At 36.4% G+C, this 25,890-nt stretch overlaps 1 protein-coding gene across 2 annotated transcripts in view; it reads left to right on the forward strand.

Annotated features, from left to right (window-relative positions):
• Positions 1–2,476: 2,476 nt before the first annotated feature.
• Positions 2,477–25,890, forward strand: part of FHL5 (four and a half LIM domains 5) — a 41,239-nt gene continuing 17,825 nt past the window's right edge. The window contains exons 1-2 of one of the 2 annotated variants that reach the window (XM_047858381.1): positions 2,477–2,638; positions 3,250–3,270. The gene's annotated coding sequence lies outside the window, so the exon portion shown is untranslated. The remainder of the gene's footprint in view (positions 2,639–3,249; positions 3,271–25,890) is intronic. The other variant, XM_047858380.1, reaches the window with a different exon arrangement.

Raw genomic sequence — 25,890 nt, forward strand, 5'->3', positions numbered from 1 at the left:
TATATTGCAGCCTTTATTCACAACCACCTTAAAGATACTCGATTTGGAAAATTGTTCATGACATATTAGGTTAAAAAAAAGGATGCAGAACTCTATATAATGTGGTCTTGGTTTTCTAATTAAATATACCATATAAACATTTGTATAAATGTCCTTGTATAGTTTCCTGCATGTACATACCTAATATTCTAAAGAGATTTGGGCTAAGATTTGACTTGTGGCTGTCTCTTCGATTGCAAGTCATTTTAAATTTTCTTTATTTTTTCAATTCTTATTCCAGGTTTTCTGCAGGGAAGCATTTCTTGCAATTTCTTGTATTTTCTTTTTTTTTTTTTTATTTTGACATTTATTTATTTTTAAAAAATTTTTTTAACGTTTTATTTATTTTTGAGACAGAGAGAGACAGAGCATGAACGGGGGAGGGGCAGAGAGAGAGGGAGACACAGAATCGGAAGCAGGCTCCAGGCTCTGAGCCATCAGCCCAGAGCCCGATGCGGCCTCGAACTCACGGACTGCGAGATCGTGACCTGAGCTGAAGTCGGACGCTTAACCGACTGAGCCACCCAGGCTCCCCGAACATTTATTTATTTTTTGAGAGACACAGCACAAGCAGGGAAGGGGCAGAGAGACAGAGACAGAGACACAGAATCTGAAGCAGGCTCCAGGCTCTGAGCTGTCAGCACAGAGCCCAACATGGGGCTTGAACCCACGAACTGTGAGATCATTACCTGAGCCGAAGTTGGGGGGTCAACCGACTAAGCCACCCAGGTGCTCCAGAAGCAGGTATTTTCTAATTTGATAAACTGGTATTTTAAAATACCGTTTTATAGTGATGTAGAGAAATGATAGAAGGAGACTGGACTGAGGCAGCTACTGGTCGTTCTACGACTGATCCAGTAATCCAAGTGAGAAAGGTGAGAATCAGAGTGCAGGGAGGATGACAAATTTGAGGGAGAGCCAACAAAGTAGAACCAGCAGAAGTTGGTGATGGGGATGACTGATGGGGATGGTGGAGAATAAGTGAGGACAGTCTAAGGTGATGGCTTGGATGATTGTGCCCATGCCCTTAGAGAGGATTTGAAGTGAGGAGAAGATGAGGAGCTTTATTAGGGACGGTTGAGTTTGAGATGCCTGGGGACCTGTAGAAAAAGATGGCCAACAGACAACAGGGTACAGATCTGGAGGCTCAGAGAGTGATAACAATTGAAAACACAGGTTTGGTAGTCATATAATTGCTAATGGTTTCCATAGCTCTAGGGAAGGCTGAGATGAATAAAGGGAGAGGAGGCTGATGGTGCTAAAGAAGGAGGAAATCGAGAGAATGTAACTTAGTGAATCCAAATTTAATGAAAGCAAATTTCAAAAAGAAACAGACATGGCAAGAGATGAGAAATCTCAAGTAAGGTTAAAGACGGTGCCCTTTGGAGGGCTAATTAAGACCTTTTATGAGTTTACTGAAGCTTTTTTGGTGGAGTGGTTCAAGTGGAAGACAGATTGCAACTGTGGGAGGATAAAGCAGGAGGGTCAGAAGCTGTATCAGAGAATGTAGACTATCCTCTCAGGAAGCATGGGTGTAAACAAAGACGGTGATGGCCCCATAATTAGAGGGGAACATATACAATTTATATCTCCGAGACTCTACTTCCTCACCTATAAAAGGATAAAAATAATGCCTGGCTAGCAGTAGGGTCATGCGGATTACAATCTATTACTAGTTGGATGTACTTGTGTCCTTTCACTGAATCGATTTGTTGCTGCTGCTCACCATGTTTTCATTTTCATATCTATTTTTTAAGTTTATTTATTTTGAGACAGATAGAGAGAGCATGAGCAGGGAAGGGGGCAGAGAGAGAGGGAGAGAAAAGTTCAAGCAGGCTCTGCTCTGTCAGTGCAGAACCTGACCCAGGCTCAGTCTCATGAACCTTGAGATCATGACGTGAGCCGAAATCAAGAGTCGGACAATAAACCAACTGAACCACCCAGGTGCCCCTCATTCTCATATCTTAAATCATCAAAGTCAGGTGAATAGCAATGCACACATTTCCCCAACTCAACTTTTTTTGGGTTTTTTTGTTTGGGGTGTGTGTGTGTGTGTGTGTGTGTACCTGAGTTCAATCTCAGAAAATATTAACATATAATTTCTTTAGCACTTAGAATAAGAACAGTTTTTGTCTGGGAACAAATGAAGTTCAGAGAGAACATTTCTTCTCTCGCCCCACTTTATAAAGTGAAGAAATGGCCTCAAGTAGAAATTCTAGGAGCAAATGTCCCTTAGTCCATCTGGTACACAGAGAATTCCTGTTCTGGATTACAATATTCAAATATAGTTTTAGATACAACTCTCGAAATCTCTATCCACTTTTCATTTTTGAATTGAAGATTTCAAAAGCCCAGATGAGTCTATGTTTAAGTGAAGTCATATAGCCAGGACTGTGACATAACAATTGTTGCCAGCTCATAGGGCAATACGCAGAAAGAAGCAGGGAGTGGTAAGTCCTCAGTGCACGTGCAGGAAGCAGGTAGCTACCTGGAGTTATTCTAGTCAAATCCAAGGCTCAAATTTCCCAAGTTTCCCAAGAAGGCAGTGATAGAAGCCACAACCCAGGGTTTATCTCTCAAGCTACCAACAATTCTTCAGGTAAGAACATGGGGCTTCATCTCTTTCCAGATAGTTCGACAGAAAAGCTCTGTAGTACAGCCATCTCTAACCTAAGAGACAGGTTCAGATAGTCACCAGAAAGCAAGAAAATGAAACAAAATCAAACAAACAAACAAAACAGATTAATCAAGGAAAAGGAAACTACATCATCCTTTTAGAGATTTTTAAAAATTTAAATATGCCCTTAATTTAGCCTAGGCAGTGGAAATTTCTTGAGTGTGTATGTGAGTTGTCTGTGTATACACATTGTACTTTAAAATTCTGGAGCTTATCCAGATATTTCAAATACTAATTTTGGCAGAATTTCCCTTTAAGGATATCCTGCAGAGAATTTGTTACTCCCAATTTTAAGTAAAAATTGACAAGGAGTGCTTTTTCAGCCCAGTAGGAGTCAGCTACATACACATCACAAGACTTGGAGGAAACCCACTCACCCTCCTATTTTCTTCTACAAAGTTGAAAAAGCTGCAATTGGGGGAACCCTCAGATAGCTCTGGTGGTTCATTCTGTTCCTCTTGGAGTTGACATTTGGATGTGTTGGAGGAAAAAAAATCATCATATATTCTTCTTTCCTACTCTTTAAATCACAGGAAGAAGCAACTTAAGAAAAAGTAAGTTCTGTTTTCTTTTCCATGTTTCCTTTCTGGTTTTTATGTGGTATTTCGGCGTTCATTTTTTTTTTAAGTATAAGCGATTCTTATAAAATTCTAGTAACCTCTTATGAGAACACTTTTACTTGGCAAGTAAGTGTATATCTTGAAGTTTCTTAGAAACTTTAAAAAGCTATTTGAGCCAACAGTTATCAAATGTTATAAGCTGAGCTTTTCAGATTTCTCACTTCAATAATATGTGTGCGGGGGCCACATAGTGGACAGATAACTCTTCAGAGTTGCCTCCTGAGTTGTGAAAATGGCTTTTATACACGTTATAGCTTCATTGCCATAAAACAGAACAACAACAAAAAAAAAAAGGTGGCAGGATTCTGGGGATTTATTTGGCTTCGTTTATTTGAATAACTAACTTTATCACTGCGGTTATTTTATGGCTGGGTTTATGTATCCGGAGCACAATTTGAAGTCATTTACAGATTTGAAGTGAATTAGTGAGATTCCTGCTATTTTCAAGAAAAATCTGCCTGCTTGTTCCAGAAGCAGGCTTAGAGACCATTCCTTTAATTTTTAAAAAATTTTTTAACATTTATTCATTTTTGAGAGACAAAGTGCAAGCGGGAGAGGGGCAGAGAGAGAGGGAGTCAGAGAATCTGAAGCAGGTTCCAGGCTCTGAGCTGCCAGCACAGGGCCCGATGTGGGGCTCGAACCCATGAACCACAAGATCATGACCTGAGCCGAAGTCAGATGCTTAACTGACTGAGCCACCCAGTCGCCCCAAGATCATTCCTAGTGTTAGGTTTTCTGAGATTGAATTGAAATGTCTGTATGTCTGGCCCACACAAATATATAATCTATTACAGGAATCTTAAGCATTGCTTCTTGAAACAAACAGCGTTTCTTAAGCAACAGCATACATTCCATATGTGTTTACACTTTCTCCCTCACTAGTTTAGTCAGACCCTCTGTGGTATCTGTCAACCATTTGAAAACTAAGCTGTTAGTTTGGGTTTCAAACATGTGGAAACTGAAAAGAATCATGAATAAAACGTGTAATCCTTATAAATAAAATGTAAGAAAATCCTCACGTCATTTTAGCTGTCATTTCACATTCACAATATCATCATGTATAAATTCTAGCATTTTCATCAGCAAAGCCTATAGATTAATATTTAATGCAAATATTGCAAGCATGTATCATACAAGATATTTCTTAACATATTTGTTATGATACATGCCTGAAGCCATAATCCAAATTGTTTGATGGGGAAGGTAAACTCTAATGTCTGTTTTCTACACTTCCTTGATTTCCACATGTTACCATTAGTTGCCAATTCTAAGCAAGAGCAGCAGATTTGTGTTTTAATGTCATATCACCTCACTGACAAGTTTACCTCTGATTTTTATTATACTTGCCAACAACATTTTGAATAAAGGTAGATTCATTTGGGTTCCTTAGGCAAGCCTAGTAACTTTCAACTATAATATTGAAAATAAATGTTCATCTAGAACATGTTGGAAAGGCTTTGATTTGTTTTTTATGTTTTCAATCTAGGAAACATGATTTCTTTAGAATTGAAAACCAAATACTTGGGTTCACATGGGAAATTCTGAGTCAGATGACAGTTAAACAAACTTGTATTTCCATGTTCTTGTAATTGTATTTTTTCCTCTCTGATTGTCATCATTAGTATTGGTTACTTTTTGGTACCCTGGAAATAATCAGCTTGAGCATTTATCTATCTCCACAGACTACAGATGCCCTTAAGACTCTGATAGAATCAATGGACCCTCTTCTCACAAAAAAAAAAAAAAAGCCCATTGCAAATAGATTTTTCAATTACATATCTGGGGTTGATAGATACCTGAAATCTGCTCTTGAGTATTCTCTGGGGTCCTGATTATGAGCCACTGGTTTCTGTGAAACCAGAGACCTCAGCTTCAGACATATTTTGGTACCAGTGGGTTCACCAAATCTTTAAAGGGTTTTGGACAGAAGTATGTCTAAACTGTCTCTTTAAACTGTCCTCACCTGAAGACAGGTAAGGCTAAGGCAAGGATTTTAGTTTAAGGGTTAATTTTTTTTTTTTTTTTTTTAGCGAGAGAGCAAGAGCACACACAGGTTGGGGAGGAACAGAGGGGGAAAGAGTGAAAGAGAGAGGGAGGGAGAATCCCAAGCAGGCTCCACACTCGGCACAGAGCCTGATACAGGTCTTGATTGCACGACCCTGGGATATAACCTGAGCAGAAATCAAGAATCAGATGCTCAACTTGACTGAGCCACCCAGGGGCCCCAAGTTTAAAGTTTAAATTTTAAAGCAGGTGCTTAGTTAATTCATGGCCATACTTGTCCTGAGAAGTGTGTAATGGAAATAAAAGTGGAGTTTTCAAGGAGCAGAACAGTTCCTTTTGTGGAGAGCAAGACTTAGGATGGAATGCTAAGGACCCCAGAATGTGGAACAGATGACTCTTCCACTCCAGCAGAGGAGTCTTCTCATCTCTCTGACCATCCTCCCATATCTCCATACCTACCTACTGGTACACTAGAACATAAAAGGAAGAGCTATACAAGTGTCCATTACCCTTTCAAGCATCACAGTCTTTAATCTTCCCTTCTTTATGGGCTCCTTTTATCAGCACTCAAACATGCTCAAATTTCCCATCTTAAAACATTTCTCCTTCATTACTGAGCTCCTCCAATTCCCCTCTTCCTCAGCTTCATAGATCAATCTCTTGAAAAGTTGTCTACACTCTATTAATCTCCGCTTCCCGAGCCCCACTTCTCAGTCTATTGTAATCTGGCTTTAGTCCTCATCAGTTTTTCCCAGCTCTCATGGAGGTTGTCAATCACTAGTGTATTGCTAAATCCAGCAGACATTTCTCGTTATCTATTCAGTGTCTGGAATCAATTTTACCCTATTCTCCATTTCCCCCACTTTGGGACACGCTTTACCCAAGGCTTCCATGATATCAAACTCTTACTTCTCTCCCACGAAGACCACTTTTTGGTCTGCTTTGCAGATTTCTCTTCTTCTCCCCTGTATCCTGGACTCCTTTTCTCTTTCTGGGAAATCTCACTGCCTCAGTTACCATCTGTTCTATAGGCTTATGAATACAAAATCTGTATCTCTAGCTGAAGTATCTTTTCTGAGCCATAGACCTGTATGTTTAATTGTCTGCTGAATGCAAAACTGCTCGGAGTAGGCTTGGACCCCAATGAATTAAATGGTAGAGGAGGAAGGGATATCAGGGACAAACCAGGACTTGCACAAAGACCCCTTCCAACATACCCAAGTAATTTATATGGTTTCCCTGCCATTTATACGTGGTTTCCGGGGCTTTCTTTGGCCCTGGCTAAACAGCTATACTTGGCTGCCCCAAAGTCTTCCCAAATCTCACCATTTAATCTAAATTAAATTTTATCAAATTTCATCAAATTTTATCAAATTATCATTTCCTACTCCCCACCCAATTTCCCTCAGGTATACTCTTACATAGTAAATGACACCATGGTGAAACCAGTTGCTCAAGCCATAAACTTGGGGGAACTAACTCCTCCCCTCCCTCAATTCAAATACCCAAAGAATCTCTAAGTTCTGGCAAGGCTGTCCTGTGCATTCGCCTACACCTCTCCTTTGTTACTGCCACCACCCAATTTCAGGCTGCCATCTTCTTGTACTTGGCGAACAGTAGCCCTTTCACTGGTCTCTCTGCCTCCAGGATTGCCCTCTGCTACTGAAGGCTCCATATTGAAGCCAGAGCGATTGACCTAAAACAATTGGTGTAAATACACATTGACTTTGCCAACCTTTACTTCAAACTTTTCCCTGACTCTCCACTGGCCTTAAGGTAATGTCCAGATTCCTTCTCAAAGTTAAAGAGAAACAATAATAGATTATAAGGGATTACAACAGATCTCTTCAAACTTTGAAGTGCTCAGGTAGGACCTGGTCTTTGTTAAAATGCAGATTCTGGTTCTGTAGGTCTGGGTTGTTTTTACATTTCTAACAAGCTTCCAGGTGAAGCTGATAATACTAGTCCAAGGACCATGCTTCTCATGCTAGATTGGCTGGAACTCAAGTTCCAGTTGTGTTGCTCCCTAGGTCTGGAAACTTGAAGTTGTCACTCAACTTCTGTGTGTCTCCTTTCCCTTGTATATAAAATGGAGATCATGATGGTGTGCCTTTTTCTTGGGTTTTTTATGAGAAATAAACATGTGATATTAAAATTACTTGCAACAGTGCCTGGCCCAGAGTAAGTGTTAAATGGCATTATTATCACCAGTTAATACTTTGAATAACTTAGCCTCTACATTCCTCTCCAAACCAATTCCTACTATGGCACCGGTGGGCACACATGCACACACACGCACACACACTACTGCTCAGACATGCCGAATGACCTTCAGCACATTAAGAACAGAGCAAATGCCTGCTTTCTGCCAAACTTCCAAAGGCGCTTCTTGGCAGAGCCTCTGCCTACAAAGTTAACCCAACTCAGTCACCCCCATATTTTGGATCTCAGCTCAGGTGTGCATCCTCTGGGAAGTATTTACAGAACACCCTCCACCCAAGTCCACATTTCATACCACTTTGAGTATTCTCATATTACCAATGTGCCTTCTGGTCTCACATAATAATCTCATTTATTTACCTGTCTCGCCTATAAGACTATCTGCCCCTTTAGAGTGAAGGACTGTGGCAATACTAAATTTCTAATACCTCAAACACTCTTTCGCAGGTTGCAGGTGATCAGTAAAGAGTGAATGCATTTTATAGACACATTTCCAAAGACCTGTAAAATGAGAAATGGAGACAGGGAACAGAAAGCTTTAAGATCTGGTTTGAGTAAAAGGAAATATGAGATGTAGTCCTCCAAATGCTGCTTCTGAGTTGGACTATTAACACACTAGAAAGGGACAAAGATCTTCAAATTCATTAAATAAATAAACAAGGCTAAAAAGTCAATGCAATGGTGATAGTGTGACACAGAGAAGAGAATCAAGGCTTTGAAGTCTGGTCCATGTTGAGTCTTTTGCAACCTCAGGCAAATTAGTTTGCCTCCCTGTCTTAAAGATGGAATAAAAACACCCATTTTGTAGAATTTTGTATTAGTGTAATAGTAACATTTTTATTTTTATTTCTTTTGTTTCAAATTTTTATTTAAATTCTATTTGGTTAACATACACTACACTATTGGTTTCAGGAGTAGAATTTAGTGATTCATCACTTACCTATAACACCCAGTGCTCATCATAGTAAGTGCCGTCCTTAATACCCATCACTCATCTAGCCTATCACCCACCCACCTCCCTCCATCAACCCTCAGTTTGTTCTCTATTGCTGAGTCTCTTATGGTTATTTTTATTTCTTCTCAAATTCTTCTGTTATAATACTGTTGCTACTAACATAGATTTGAGATATTCTTTTGTTTGTTCATTTTGCTAGAGCAGTAAATACCAAATGGATTCTGAGTTTTATTTTTCAGTAGATCATTTTGATACATCAGATTCTCCCCTCACATTATTTAAGAATACACCTTTTTGTTTTATTCACAATTTAATCACAATTACAGAACTGAAGACGGTGGGGAATGGGCTTCTGGGCTCCTTGTATCCCAGCTTGATTTTATTCTCTTCAATGATTCCTCACAACTCTTCATAAGACAATTTAATTAATGTGGTCATGTTACCCCCAATATGTTTTAAAAGAGTATTAAGAGTTGTCCTGATCAAGATATCAAACTATGTATTTTTTTCAGAGCCAGAAAGTCATACAAGGTAATTTATTCATTTATATATTCATTCAAATATTCACCAAGTAGATCAAGCCAGTATAGTAGCTACAGAAAAAAATGGTCAAATTGTTTAATTTTCTTTACATCATGAATCTATGCATTATGTTGATGACCATTTCATGAGTCTCCTATGAACAAGGAATAATATATCATAAATTTTGACCAAATGCCTCTCAATATAGAACTAACAATGCTTCGGTTTTGTGGAAAATTGTTTCTTAACACAAAGATCAACATTTCTTTAGCAGATTCATGGGTATAAATTTGCATGCAGGAAAGAAAAGAAAAAGCATCTGATACCAAGCTGTCATGCTACCTAAATGAAGTAAAATTTAATTTTTCAAAATGATTTCTGGTCCTATAATTACATTCAGTCTATCAACTCATTCTCTTGAACATATTTATAGTTATACTACCACAGAAGATTCTAATCTTTGAGAGTTTAACTGTACTCTAATTTAGTTCAGTATTTTGTTTTTCCTTATTGTCAAAGAGATACATTGTATAATTTATGAAGTCCTGAATAGTAAACATGTTTTTAAAAATGCATAACTTCAATCAAGAGGTCTATCATTTGAGCATATTTTCTTCTAAACTTGATTTCTACTCTTTAATAGTATTTATGTAGTTGAGATCACACTGATTGTTCACATCAGACTCCTTTTTTCCCTTAAAGCAATATCAGAACCATTTTGCCATGCCCTTACATTCCAAACACCACATTAATGATTTCTAGCATTATTTTACATGTCATTTAGTCAATAATTTTATATTCTTTTAAGCAGTGTGTAGAGGTCCCTTTCAAATCCTAAATTTAAGCATAATTAAACACTCAACATAATATAACTAAAAACCACAAAATATACTCTGAAACTTTAGATCAGGGATCAGTAAACATTTTTTGTAAAGGGCCAGATAGTAAATATTTTAGGCCTGGAAACTACTCAACTCTGCTATGATAGTTCAAAGGCAGCCACAAGGGCACCTAGCTGGCTCAGGCAGTGGAGCATGTGATTCTTGATCTCAGGGTTGTGAGTTTGAGTCTCATGTTGGATGTAGCGATTACTTAAAAATAAATTGTTTAAAAAAAAAAGCAGCCACAGACCATATGTAAATTAAAGAGTATGGCCATGTTCCAATAAAACTTTATTTAAGGACACTGAAATTTAAATTTTATATCATTTCACATGTTGAAATATTGTATTCTTCATTTGTGTGTGTGTGTGTGTGTGTGTGTGTGTGTGTGTGTGTGTGTTTTGATCATTTAAAAATGTAAAACCTATGTTTAGGTCTCAGGCCATTCAAACACAGGCTGTGGCTAGGTTTTGGCCCTTGGGCTAGAGTTGGCAACCTCTAATCTAAAGCCTGGTTCCAAGAATCCTGGTTTCCTTAGTTTTGAGAAGCATCTGTGAACACATGCATATGTATATATTCTTAAGTGATAGTTTTCATTAGATGCTAAATAAATTCTTAAACTAAAATGTTTAAAAATCACTGTTTCAGATAATATACATGAAAGGACTTTGTAAACCATAAATCATTATTAAAACACATATTGGTACTTTACTTTTGATGTTAGCTAAACCACAAATGATTTGAAAAAAATTAATAGAAATGAACATATGCCATTATGAAAATTGCACCTGGGAAACTAATATTTGAAATCCAAAAACCTTACACGCTATAACCTAAAGAGAAAACAGTTAAGTCAAATTCCAAAATTCTTTAAGAATTAACAGCTATTGTGATCAAGATAATTAGAATATTTATTGTTTTGCTTGTTTTTCTAAGAGCTTGCAAATAATGCTATTCACTCCTTCATTTTGTTTTTAAGTGTTAAACTACAAAGCTAGCATAATCAGAGAATCCTAATTTAACATCCTGGTTAATAAAAGCTGGTATGTATATTACTCACTCACCTCCTCTTTCCCCACATATCCATACACATAATACAACAAACAATACTTAAGAATAAACCACCTTTATTGTAACATATGTATGGATTAGAAAGTTCCACTTAATCACGTATCTCTACTTTTAGAGTTCTAAGAATTGCAAAGTAGACGCAGGTGTCATATGTGAATCAACTTATTTTCAATTGATTATTACTGAAACGGAATTGGAAAACAAGGTTTTTCAAAAGACTGCCCCTTCCAGCCTGAATTGAGTTCACTCCCAGAAGAGAGAGAATGTGGGCCCTGCAGGTGACAGTGCTCTTTCCTGGGGCCAGGTGGCTGCAGCGAATTCCCTGGAGGGAGAGGAGCAGAGTTGCAGCCTGTGAGCACGCAATTTCCATCTGAGTGTTGAGGGAGAATGGGTTACACTAGAGAGGACCCTTTTGCCCAGTTATTTATCGGTTAAGTCATTCCACAAGTATAAGAGAATCAAAGATCCAAGAGAGGAACGTTTTATCCCCAATAATTTCAAAAGAGAAATGACAAGTATAGAAACTTGGGGAAATGAGAGCTTCTCTTATATGATTTTTAATTCAAGAAACCATTCCTGGTTTCTTATAAATTTAAGTCATCGATGTAAATTGCAGAAATGTCAATTAAGATTTTTAGTTAACAGCGTATGTCAGCGTATGTCACACGTATGACCTGCTTTTATAGTGTGGTCTTCCATTGACCAAGAAGCAAACAGTAGGCTAAATATATTTGCAGCAATGTATAGCTGGGTTTTTAAAGCTCTGACATGTAAAAATATTTAGTTTCATAAGTGACGTTTCTTTTGCTCAACTATGGATGAAATGCTGCCTTCCAGGTCTGGTCCTTCGAGCAGCTCTTACTGTGCTCACTGGGCTTGTCATCCACATCCCTTGGCATGGTAGGTCACCACCTCCACAACCATGTGGACTCCCCACTGCTTAGGAACTTTCCCCTGCTTTTCCTACAGACTAGCTTTATTCAAACTTTAGGACACTGCTCTAGAAGAAGCTTCACTTGAAGCTTTCTAGAAATTTCCTGAAATCTCCAGAGGGCCCCACGCATTTATCCCAAGTATTTCCGCATGTCCTCTCTCCTTTCTGCCCTCATTTCTTCCATCCACAATGTTTACTGAGTACTCAACATATGCGGGTGATACTGCTAGACATCAGAAGTCTGGTAGGAACGTAGCGTCTGTCCCACCTCAAGCTTACTGTTGAGCAGTAAACATGACTAACTAGAGCCAAGATGAATTGTGTGTGGGGAAGTGCCGAGAGCTGTGCATGAGAACTTAGAGCCAAGGTCCTCATCTGGTGGAAGAGTCATGGAGTAAAGAATTATTTGTGAGTCTCTCTCCCAGAGCATGAAAGCTTTTCAAAGGAGAAACCTGGTTTCACCTTCACTGCCAAGCACTGTGGATGGCCTGGACTTGGCACTCCAGAGCTCTTTGTGAAACCCATAGAACTAAAAGTACACTGTTGGATAATGTTGGGTTGAAAGAGCCAGATCATGAAAGGTCTGAAATGCTATGCTAAAGAGCTTGGATTTTGAAGGTCGCAGAAAATGTGATTCAAACACAAGTCATCTAAAGACTCTGGGTTGGCTTCTATTTATAAAACGGGAGAAGAGTGGCTGTTTGGCTCTAAACCTTTAAAATTCTGTGGCCAAACATCTGACTTCTTTCTTCCTGCATTCATTTAACACATATTTGTGCCAAGTTCTGCTTTAGGTGCCAGGGACACAGCCCTGAGCAAGGCAAGGAGAGATCTCTGCTCCTGTGTGTGTGACACATCCGCATGACTTAAAAATTCACACACTGAGTGATGCTTCGGGTGAAAATGAAAACAACACTAACTCGTAACCAGTATTTGTCAGCTAATACTGTGAACATTTGGTTTCCAAGGGAATGAACACAGATTTTGCTGTTTACTCTCAAAATTAGCATGAACAACCTGAGATCAACACATTGTGTTTCCAAAGGTGTAAACCACAACTGATGAGTGAGGCTGTGAGCACTTTGACTACAAGCATTTTCCTTCAACAGATGCTGAGAACCAACCTTGTCTACAACTCAAGACCAAGAATAGATAAAAATTAAGTTAAAGCTGGTTTTCAATATCACCATGCAGCTGTTCAAATGGTCACCCCCTCCATCACCAACAAATTTTAAACTGTCAAGGGAATTATTGAATTTATTGATTAATGCTATCACCAAAGCACAGGATACAGTCCTGCCTGGTATCTTTGTAAATCACATTCGGGTAGGAAGATTATTTTGCTTCATGCAGAAATACTGGAAAAACTAGTTAACATCAACTTCCAGCACTCACCACACATCCCCAGCCCCAACACCCCCCACCCCCACTCCACACACACACACCACAGCACACATATTCACATACACACAAATATACAAACCACATATACACACATGCATCACTACCTCATATTTTTGGTGAGGATTCAGAAAATCAAGCCAAATGTGGTTTGGGTTTTTCTTCCCAACCAGTAACAACTATAATAAACGAAAACCAATAGAAATTGAATTGGCCTTGAATGTTGGAGGGGACATGTACTTGCTGTTGAAGATAATTGGTTTGTTTTGTATAGCTAGTGGTGGCTTGGCTTGAGCTCCAGAATGAACCTCTCTATGCATGTGAGGTTGTTACCTGGTCAGTAATTCAAACCTGGAGAGCCAGATACAAATACGTTTTTTTCTCTTTTGGAAAAAAATCACAGCAGTAACCAAAGCTGTCACTCCATACAAGCTTTTTGCCCATCTATATATGAAAACAATGACAAATGGCTTCCATGAGGAGTTGGAGATCCGGACTCTGGTGGAAACCTTTGCACTAACCACTTTTTCAGCTTTAAAAAACAAACAATTTGCCTTCCTGGCCTTCAGTTTTCCTCATTTGTTAGATGAGAGGCACAAACTAGAGAATTTCAAAAACCCCTCCCTGCTCCTAGATTTAGGGGTTCCGTAAAAATGGAATTGGATCAGAAGCATGCTTTTATAGGGAAGGAAAAACATCAAAATGACTGCAGCACTAAGAGGCTTTATCTCTAAATATCTTACTATACCCAGAGGGGTTCCTCTTCCTGAGTTTCTGAAATTTCTCTTCTGGGCTCCCTCTCCTCCCTTCTTCATCCTTCTCCTTATTTCTCTTCCTCCTCACCCTCCTAGATCTAATGGTAGACATTTTTTTTAAACTATTGCAGAAAACTATTGCAGAGAAGAATGGTTGTGCAGCTAATTTGTTGGAAAATGGAAGTTAATTCTTTCTTTCTCTTTGAGAAAACAAGGTCACACAGAGCAGAGCTGAGAAACAAATTGTGAAAAATTACCAAAATGGTGGTAAATGTAAGATTCTTTAAGTGGGTCACTAACTTGGCATCCAGTTTTGGACAATCTTAAAGAAAATTGTTCATGTTTATTTAACAACCTGGTCACTCATTACAAAGTAGTAATCTAGTCTAAAAAGGAGCTTGTTAAAATTCATGCAAATGACAGATGTGGTAATAAAGCAAAGTAATGAGTGATATTTTAAAATTTCATGTTTATTAGCAATTTGGGTGTTTTCTATTAAGTGCTTACACAGTTTTATTTGGAAGATATATTCCATTTTTCCTAATCTTTCTGGAAAGTAACTATGAATACTATCTTCAGAATTTAGTTTTCATATCTGTAAAATGAGTTGAAACTGATCTATCTCGTCTAGTTCTTACATTTTATGATCAGGAACAAGAGAGTCAAGTGAAATAAACTTAATCTTTTGATTTGTGTTAAGATTTTATTTAAGATAGTCCATGCATGCATTTGGAACAAAATTCAAAAAGTACAAAAGGCTACCCAGTGAAAAGTAAATCCCTCTACCTTCCCTGTCTATTCCATCATATTGTATCTTGTGGTTTCCTCAAGGGTTACTCTAAGTATTTTTAAGTGAAATGTCAGTTGATGAGATGCCAAGATTGGTTTTGATCAATATCAAGTATTACAACACTATTAGCATAACAACTTGTAAATGTTCTTAAAATGTTGTCATTTTCCATCTATAATTACTCTAATTCCTACATACTTTCCTTCTCAGCAATGTTTATATTTGCATAACTCATAATTTTTAAGGTATTTTGATACATATTATCTCATTTGCTCTAAAGCACCACTTATGGATACCATTTACAATTTTCTACCTTGCAAGGAAGAATATAAATGCCATTTTTTTAAACCACATAAATATTTAGGTGTTGACAAAATGCCAAATAGGATACTGATAACTGAGTGGTTTTATAAATAATGCTACTGTTACCTGTCCCAGAAAATCAACTGAAAGTTAAGAATTTGGTGATAGATTGTAAATGTCATGTATATGACAAGGGGTACATATGCCTTATGACCAGCCCTTAGTAGCAGGCTGCTGGCCTTCAATAAGTGCCTGGCATTGCATCCTCCCCATGTCTGTGAAGGGCCAGGAAGAGCTCCTCCCATCAAAGGTCCAGCCCTCCCCTCCCCAGCCTTCAACAGGCTTAATAAGAGCCTAAAGCTGCAGGAACCACTAATTTTGAAAACAGAATAGAAAGATCCAAAGAGACAGCAAATACCTACTCGATGCATAAAATCATCTGGAAAACTGCTGGTAGACTTGCAAAGATATAGGACACTTTGTTATCCTCTGATTAGGCCTATTAGTTCAGAGGAAGAGAAAGAGTATCTGGAGCCTCCACCCCAGAAATCAAGAAGAGAATGCTGCTTGAAGAGTGCTTCTAGTCACTAGGGAATCATATGATGCCCCAGCAGAAGATTCCAAGACTGGAGGAGCCACAGCTTATTTTCCTGGTCTTGAGCCTCATCACTTTTAATAAAATAGAAATCATTTTTAATTACCAACAGTTTTATCCAAGACATTTTTGAAGATCACCCACAAAATATGTGGCACTGCTCGTCTTCCAGTAGAGCACAGAAATGAGTAAAACAGGGTAGCTGCTCTCAGTGAGTCTACATGATGGTTATAAGAAATACAACAAAGCTCCAAATCATTTATAATACAGGGTAGAATATAAATAATATCTAAGAAAAACACAAAGGGCATTCATTAAACATATCACAATACGTAATACATAACATAATACAATTTATAAATGTACCTTCATATACCTTAAAATTCAGTAATGTCTGAAGCTTTAAGTCCAAGGTGAAACAGAACTTGTTGACAGGCTCTCCTAATTTCAGAAGGTCCAAAAATGGACTCTTCTTCCATCATTGTGTTTTATGAATTTGAAGATCATAAACCAACAGAAGCTGTAATACACATTAATGCCAGGATATATGAAAGCCAATATATTGTATGGTTAGACTTGGCATATTCTCAGGAAGGAATTATGTGATCAATGGTGAAATCTTATTTATTGCTCGTAGTTGAATGGCTGAAAGTTCTTCCTAACTAATTTGTTTGACTGGAGTTGTCATTTAGGTAAGTTGGGGATTTAAAAAATTACCTTGTAGGATCTATTAGTTAAAGAATACATCTATCATTTTATATTGGCCACCTTCCAAATGAAGAGCAATTCATTTTCTTGGACAGTTTCTAATACTATTTTATCAGAATAGAAATGGTTTATTTCTTATACTTAAAAACATACTTGTTTAAAAGAAAATCATAGAAAGTGTTTTTTGCTTGATTCTCCTATATTATAAAGGAGCATGTACTTTTAGTTTTTCAAGATTGTATAGGGTTCAGATGAACCGACTGTCTTGTGATTGGACCACTTGGCATAGTGCCTGGATCCACAGTTATTAACCTGACCTGCTCTCAAGCCATTGTTTAAATTGAATATGTTTGTCACCATTTAAAGGTGAGTTAATTGAGCAAGATTTGAGCTTTCTCATCACTAGTTATGGAAGGGAATTAGAATTTATTTAAAAACATTCAGGAAAATAAAATAGCCATCTTGGCTTTACAGTGATCAGTTCACAATCTCTTTATAACACATGGTATTGAACTCAAACATGGAAAGATGAAAAAGTTACAAAAGATATTGTATTTCCTCTCTGGTGAAGTATATTCCCCAGATCATAGCAAATTTTTCATGTGATCTTGTGCAAATACCTGGCCCTGTGGGGGTGATGGAGCTGATTAGTGTGTGTTACAAACATGGTCATGGTTACAGATTCAGTCTTTCCTCAGTGGACTTAGGTAGACTTCCTTTTTACAACGACACATCATGCTTATTGCTAAGTAAGGTTGTAATTGTCATGAGATGCAAGGGGAAGCAGGTAGAAAGTGTTAAATAGATGAATCAATGGAGCTCCCTCCTCAGTGCTCAGAAAACAGCTACTAGTGTTTACATACTGTTAGTAATTAATGAGTGTAATGAAGGCGATCTTGAAATAAAAGGAAGACCAACAAAACAAAACAAAACAAACTGATACAATTACTACCCTTAAGGAATTCCATAGAAGATTTGTTGAGTTTTCCAAAAAGCATAGAGAGGAAGCAGGAAAAATACTCTCTAATATTTACATTAGATCTGCAGTATCCTCATAGATTCCATGTGTAGGAAATAAGGTTGATCCAGGGGAATTCATATGCAAGAAACACTCACTCTGCCCCTCTACCACGTGTTGACCCTATGCTAAATACTTTTAGATAAATCATCTCTTTTAATTCAGTATTTATGTTTATTAAACCCTTCACTTAATCAGAACTTCAAAACAAGGCTTGCAAGAGAGACCCTAAGTCAACCCAGGAACCAGATCTGCTCTTCCAGAAGACTTTTTACAGAAATAGCAGCAATTTTGCAGGAAGTAGAAGAGAAAACTCAACTTACACATAATTTGAAATGCTTGTGGTTCCTTTGTGATCAAAATTGTAGAGGCAAACTTAATGACAAATTTAAAAGCAGAAAACTGGGATCCGAATAGACAGAGATTTAGATAATACAGTTTCATCTCTAAAGGAGTATTCTTTTGGTCTTGAAAATTTCCCAGTGAGAGAAAACTCAAGGATGGTATTAAACCTACATATTTTATAAGAGTTCTACTTCTTTTATTTTTAAAGAATATAATGTTTGATAAAATATAGTTGTGTATTACCATGATATATTTTACCATTTCAATAATAGCTGCTATAATTACATGATTCTGAATGTAAATCTCCAAGAAAATCATCACTTTTTTTTTCCTTGTTAGTATCCACAGAACAAATTAACCAGATGGAAAGCTCTAGTCAGCTGTTTTGTTTCATGGGAGAGTAGTTCATCAGCCCTCAGGAGAATTACTATTTGACCTCTCTACACAAGACATTCAGCGTCCAACAAACTGGACTTGCAAATATGTCCCTAGAGACTAATATCAAACATTCCACCACCATTCTATGATGCTTGTTTTAGGTTATTTTTGATTGATGGCCTGAAGTTATGGCTTTAGTTATTTTTAAATTGTTTGTTGAGTTTTTAAAAAGTAGTGCATGAGGGGGGAAGAAAATAGCCTCCTTCTTCAAAATGGGAGCTACAGTTATAACTGCACATTTTCCACCAAGTCAAGTACACCTACAGATGACTTAGCCATGACTTTTCCACTCCTACATCCCACTCAATTCTTGAGTGGGATCATGGACAGCTATTACTGTTCTCATTTACAGTTAAGGAACATAAGGGCCAGAAAGGTTAAATGGTTTCCACAACAGTGGATAAGTTATATGCTAGTGCTAAAGCAACAGGTGCCACAATCTCCAGCTTCTGATTTCTAACCTAATTCTTCTCAATATGCCTTGTCTTGGGTGACAAGCAAAAACAGATAAGGAAGTACACACAGACCTGCTGAACTCAACCCTCAGAACCAAGAAAAGAAAAAAAACCAAAAGAACTTTTTTTTACTAGTTATCCTAACTCCTTCATATTTTTAAATATGTGCATTTTAATTTCTTCTGCTGTAGAACATATATTTATCCCATCTGGCCTAGTTTACCCAGACTTTGGAAGATTTATTTTTTCATATAGCTCATTTAACTCCCCTAAACTTCGTCAAATTCAGTCACTCGATCAAACAACATTTCAGCTAACATCATAGATCTCAGAAGACAAAGATCTTGTGATCTGGGTAAAGACATGGTTCATCTCAAAATGTTATGTGCACAAATCCAAAAAGTCTGGTGTAACGTCCAACAGAGAATTGAAGAATCTGAGCCAACACCTCCAAAACTGTTAATAGAAGCATATCAGTCCCCCTAGTTGAGAGAAAAAAAAAGCCTTTATTAATATCCACAGATAAGCCACCTACTTCTGCTGCTTCTCTGACACATTCCTCAGTTGGTAATGAAGGAACCCACCAGGTGTCTTCCTCAGCTGCCCTCACAGGGAAAGTGAAAGAACTCTCCTTGCCACAGACAGGTCTTTAGGGCTTTACCTTCTGTTCCCTAACCTTCATTTTCAGTCCTTGGACATATTTGCCACAGATGTAATAGATACAATTAATTCACTAGTCAAGTGGATATACAAATTCTTAACTCTTTACTAATTGAAACTTTATCCCTTATTCTGTTGATAGAATCCTCTTTGCATATATGTTTTCATCAATACTTGCCTTGGACTCCACGCCCTTAGAGAACAGGAAGTTTCCCAGTCATTTCTTTAGTCATAAACCATGTTCTGAGGTCCTGCTATACTCAGACTTGATATACACAAATGAAGTAAGCAACATTCTTCCTCTCTGAGGAGCTCACAAGTGAGACACACATGGACAGAAAAAACTGTTACAAAATGTGACAAAAGAAAAAAATAGACATATGTATGAACTAATGAGAGCAGCTACTCTTTCCTGAGGGATATGAGAAAGCTACCGAGAAAAGGAGTTTTAACTGGACCTTGATGGATGAGGAGAATCATCAGGCAGACAAGGTCAGTGAGACGAGAAAGAGGGTATTAGATTTAGAAGAAAAGCCACAGGTGAAGACTCAATGCCATTAAAGGATGTAGCATGTGTGAAGAATAGGCAGTCACTGGAAGTCGCTAAAGCATACGTGGGAGATGTGTGTATGTTGGGCGGTGCGGAGTCTGGAAAGGGCTAGAGGAGGGGAAAGCAGACAGGATAGTAAAGGGTCTCTATGCTAATGCAGTTTAGACTTTCTTTCAGAGTCAAAAATAAGCTGTTGGAGACTTTTCCAGTGAAGGGAGATGATCAGATGAGTCTGAGAAAAGATTCTTCTTGAGCACATGGAGGATGTTCTGGAACTTCCTGGGGGAAATTGAGCTTATCATTAGAGAACAAAAGTCATGTAGTAGCAATGTGCTTGGTTCCACTCAATAGAGGAAGAAATCTTGAATAATATCCCCAGATAGATGTAAACCACTATGGCCCATCAGAGATAGGCAGAGGGCCCAAAATAAGATTTAAGGGATGCTTCTGAAATAGAATCAATGGGATATAGTACCCAATAAACATATGTAGGGAGTGCATGCAGGGAGGGAGGAGAGAATGATGGAAACAGTTGCCTCAAGAGACTAGGTGATTATACAACTATGCACTATAGATGGTTTCTATAACCATAGAGCACAGAGAAATATACTTTGTTCGGTGAGGTTTCCAAAAAATGCTCCTGCCTGGCCATCAGAGAAACAATTCAAAATAAAATCCTAAATGGAAAAAGGGCCACAGGTAAATTAAGTTAAATATAGTGTGAATTAGGATTCTTCATCCAGTTTCTGTTTCCATTCAAGTCTGGTATATCAATCACACACTTCAAAGACTTAAACATTTTGCACTAACACTTCCCAAGAGGATTTTAATATTCCTTACACCATTTAGATTTGAATTCTCCCCAAGTTCATCCCTTAAAAAAAGCAGAAACAAATCTACTTTACTGAATCAATGAAAGCCTGAACGGGCAGTCGAAATAGTCCTGCAGTACTCTCATAGGAACACAGATATATTTACACAGGCTGAGTGAAGGTGCTTTGAATAGCCAGATGGAAATTAGGCCAGGTATCCCAGCAAACTTTGAATTAAAGAACAGTGCACTTTGACTTATGTGCAAAAGTAGTGGGTATGGCATTATTTGCATCTATTTAGCAAAATTTACACATCATGTATTGGAGACAGAAGTAACCATATATACCATTTATTGTATGTCCTCTATTTTAGGAAACATAATGTGTTGATTTATATAGTATTACCTGTCTCTATGTGGAACAAAAAGCTGTAATCAAAACTATGTAAGTTATAATTGCTATTTAGAATAACATATTGACAGTAATTCAACTGCCTCAAGTAAGTAAAATTCCTCAAAAACACATCGGCAATAGAGACATTATTGGAAACCAGAAGGCTCAAATTGTATCCTTGTATATTTCAAGTCCACCATAAGAAGGAAAATCCCTCTCAGTTTTCAAAAGTGTAATCCATGACAGGAAAGTAATAAGACATAGACAGGTTGTCCTTGATTTGCACAATGTTCATGCACAAAGCTCATGCATATTGCAACCATGTTCCCACTTTGCACACTTCCATGGTACTGTGAGAGAGACAGAGAGAGAGAGAGATTTATTGCTTCCCTCTCCTCTCTTGCATCTAAAATGTTCCTGCTCAGTTCCCTTTGATTCAGCCCACATGCATCCCAGATCTTCCCAGTTTGGACAACTTCCATGACCACCATTAGCAGTCAAACCCTTCTTAGATATTGCTACCCCCATCTAGATTATGTCTAGATTATGAATCTAGATTATGTCTCTTTTGACAAACATAAGAAAAAATAATTTAATAATACCACTCTACTTATCATCTACTCATTTTTTGAAATCTTTAAAAAATAAAGCATTTCATATATAGGAAGGAATATTTCTAATATATCTGCAAGGTAAAGAAATAGCAATTTAGTCAAGATATCAAAACATTCCCTAAATACTTTTATTGTAGTTTCAAGTTTTTATTTAAATTGCAGTTAGTTAATATACAATGTAATATTAATTTCATGAGTAGAATTCAGTGATTCATCACTTACACATAACACTCAGTGCTCATCACAAGTGCCCTCCTTAATACCCATCATCCACTTAATCCATCTCCCTGCCCACCTTCCCTCCAGCAACCCTCAGTTTTTTCTCTATAGTTGAGTCTGTTTCTTGGTTTGCCTCTCACCTTTTCCTCCCCAAGTTCATTGTTTCATAAATTCTGCATATGAGTGAAATCATATGGTATTTGTCTTTCTCTGACTGACTTATTTCACTTGTCATACACTCAAGTTCCATCCATGTCATTGCAAATGGTAAAATTTCATTCTTTTTAATGGCCAAGTAATATTCCATTGTATATATATACCACATCTTCTTTATCCATTCATCAGTTGATGGACATTTGGGCTCTTTCCAAAATTTGGCTATTGTTGATAATGCTGCTATAAACATCAGGGTGCATGTATCCCTTTGGATTAGTATTTTTGTATCATTTGGGTAAATACCTAGATCCTATATATTTGAAATCCTCTTTGCAACTTCTCAATACCCAGTCTAATTCTAGAAGTTAGGTAACTTTAATTGCATCCTGATTTTTGTGTTTATAATCATCATGATTTTTAAAATAGCTTGACTAAAATTTATTGTGTTTAATAACATGTTAACTAACATACTAACATATTTTAACATGTGAATAACCTATCTATTATAATTCTCCTAATAATCCATTTTGAATGTTTTTGAACTTTATAAAAGTGTATTTACTTTTACAGCCTAATTGCTTCATTCAATATTGTGAAGTTCATCTATACTGAGGATGAATTACCTGTAATTCATCTGTTTTTATTGCCATATGTTAGTATGTTGTATGACCACACACCTACTTATGTATCCATTTTTCCCTTCGAGAGATATTCAGTTTCCTGTTATGGCTACTATTAACTATGCTGCTGTGCGTTCTTGCACATGATCTCTGCAAGATTTTCTGACTTAACACACTTAACGGGTGCAATTGCTGAGTCATACAAAAGGTTTTTGTTCAACTTTGCAATATTATGAAATATTGTTTTTCAGAGTGGTTTTATCCTTTCCATGTTTTACTTTTATTTTTAGTGAGTGAGTTTCCATTGGTCCTTATCCTCAACAATATTTGATATTGTCAGACTTGTTCATTTTTTCTGACTCTGTGAATGTAAATATATAGTTTATTATGGTTTGCTAAACAGATCGATTCAAATTCCATGGAGTAGATTCAGCTTTCTTTAAAATATCTGTCATTTAGAAAAGAAACATGTGTTTGTATCTTTTTCCCATTTTTCTGTTAATTTTTAATTCTTATTTACTCATGGGAGTGTTTTATATATTCTTTACTCTAATCCTTTGTCCATTATATGTGTGGCAAATATCATCTGTTAACCTGTTATTCTGTGATTGTCTTTTCATTTAAGAGTGTCTTTCAATGACCAATTTTTTTTGATTGCCAATCTGCTCATTTATGGTTTGTGTTTTGCATCTTTTCAAAAAACTTTTACTAACATGAAAGTGTAGACATTTACTCCTATATTTCAAATTTTGCTTTTCATATTGATGACTGAATTATTTTGAGTATAGTATAAGGTAGGGATCCAGCTTAGTTTTTTGCCATGTAAGTAACCAATTATTCCAGGACCATTTATTGAATAATTTCTTAGTCTTACTAAACTTAAATTTCATTCTTTATATAATAGATCAATATTTATAAATGTAAATATATCAAAAATAAATATATAATTTTTGTCTGATATTATCTGGTTCTGATTTGATTCATACTTGATTTGGTGTTCTCCATGCTGTTCCACTGGTCTCTTAGTTTATCCAGTTCTAATACTATATTTCCTTAATGACTTTAAGTTTTGAGATTTCATATGACAAGTCTTCCCAATATCATAAGGTTTAGATATACTGTGTTACATTTAACACAATATTATTTTTATTGCTTTCAAATATGATAGTTTTTAACATTATATTTCTGTTGTATAGGAATTCTGTTGATTTTTGTATATTGATTTTGTATCAAGAAACTTGCTAACCTCTCTTTCACTGATAATGAGCTTGAGTACAATCTCATGTTTATTAGTATTTGGACATCCTCTTTTGAGTAATGTCTATTCAAGTCCTTTGCCCCTTTATTGTATTGTCCGTTTTTTTCTTATTGACTTTTAGAATTTCTTTATGTATTCTGGATATGATTCCTTTGTTGGTTCATGAGTTACAATATTTTCTTTGACTCTGTGGTTTTTATTTTCACTCTCTTATCTAGAATCTTTTTAAAATAGTGGCCTTAATTTTAATGTAGTCCAATTTATCAAATTCTCCCTATATGGCTGCATTGCTTAAGAAATTTTTCCCTATTACAAGTTAATGAAAACATTTTCTTATATTCTAAAAGGATTAGAAGAGAAATAGCACCTTCAAAATAGTGAGTCTCCAAGTCTATGAACATGGTCTATCTTTCTACTTATGTATTTGTGTTTTCTTTATATTCTTTCAAAGTGTTCTGTGTAGGGGTTTCATACATGCTATTACATTTATTACAAGGTATATGAGGGTTTGGTAATGGTATATAGCTTTTATTTCATTTTGTTTGCTGTTATGTAAGAATACAATAGATTTTTGTATATAGATATTTTATCTAGCAACTCTGTTAACTCACTTACAAATTCTAATTGCTTATTATAGAATCATTTAGATTCTCTTCACACAAAATCAGTCATCAGAAAATAATTACAGTTATTTGTTTCTTTTATTTCTGATATTTTTTTTCTCATCTTAGTGCACAGGTTATGACTTCTGGTATAGAACTGAATAAACGTGATCACGGGCATTCTTTTTCTGTTTCTGATCTCAGCGTAAAAGCTATCAGCATTCACCATTATATATGTTTGCTATATATTTTTAAATTACATTGAGGAAATTCCTTTTATTCTTAGGTTGCTAAGTTTTTGATTTTGAATTGAAGTCAAATTTCATCAAAAGCCTTTTCTGCATCTGCTGAGATAATTATATGGCTTTCTCTTTTATTTGATAAATGTGGTGAAATACAGTGATTCTCTTTTTAATTTTAAACCAAAATTTCATTCTTGGGATAAATGCAATTTATCATGACATGATTAACATTTTTATATATTACTAGAGATAATTGGTTATTATTTGAGTAAAGATTGTATGTACTGCAAAATGTATTATTTATTATAAGTGTAATTGGCCTATAAATTTTTTCTCTAATGTTTTCAGATTTTGGTATCACCTTAATGGGTTCAAAGCTAACATGTTTCCTGCTTATAATATTTGGCATAATTTATTAAGATTAGTATTATCTCTTGAGGCTTGGTAAGATTCACAAGTGAAGCCATTTTGGGCTTGCATTTTACTGTGTAAATAGGCTTTTAATAATAAATTTAGTTTCTCTGATAGTTACCAACTAGTTGAAATGTTATATTCTTGTACCAGTTTTAATATTTACTTATTTTAGAAGTTTCCTGTTTTATCCAATTTTTCTAATTCCTTAGCTAAAGTTATTCCATATAGTCAATATTTATTTAGATATACCTATTTATAGTTTTTATTGTTTTTCACTGCTTGCTTCCTCTCTGAGCTTCAATCTGAGATCAATGATTTTTTCCCTGAAAAACAGTCTTTGGTATTTATTTTAATACGAGTGTGCTATTGATATATTTAGTTTCTGATTGTCTGAAAAATATCTTTTTTCGCCTTCATTATTGAAAGCTATTTTATCTGAGTATAGATATCTAGGTTGGCTTCTAATTTCTTTCAGCAATTTTACCTTGTCTTTCTATTGTCCAGCTTCCATTTTTTTCTGTTGAGAAGTAGGTAACTTCTTAATTTGTTGTTACACCAAAAGTAATATTTTTACCCCATGTGTTAGATGTCATTTGTCTTTGGTTTTTAGTGGTTTTAC

This window comes from Prionailurus viverrinus, chromosome B2 (genome assembly GCF_022837055.1).
Source record: "Prionailurus viverrinus isolate Anna chromosome B2, UM_Priviv_1.0, whole genome shotgun sequence".
NCBI lineage: Eukaryota > Metazoa > Chordata > Mammalia > Carnivora > Felidae > Prionailurus > Prionailurus viverrinus.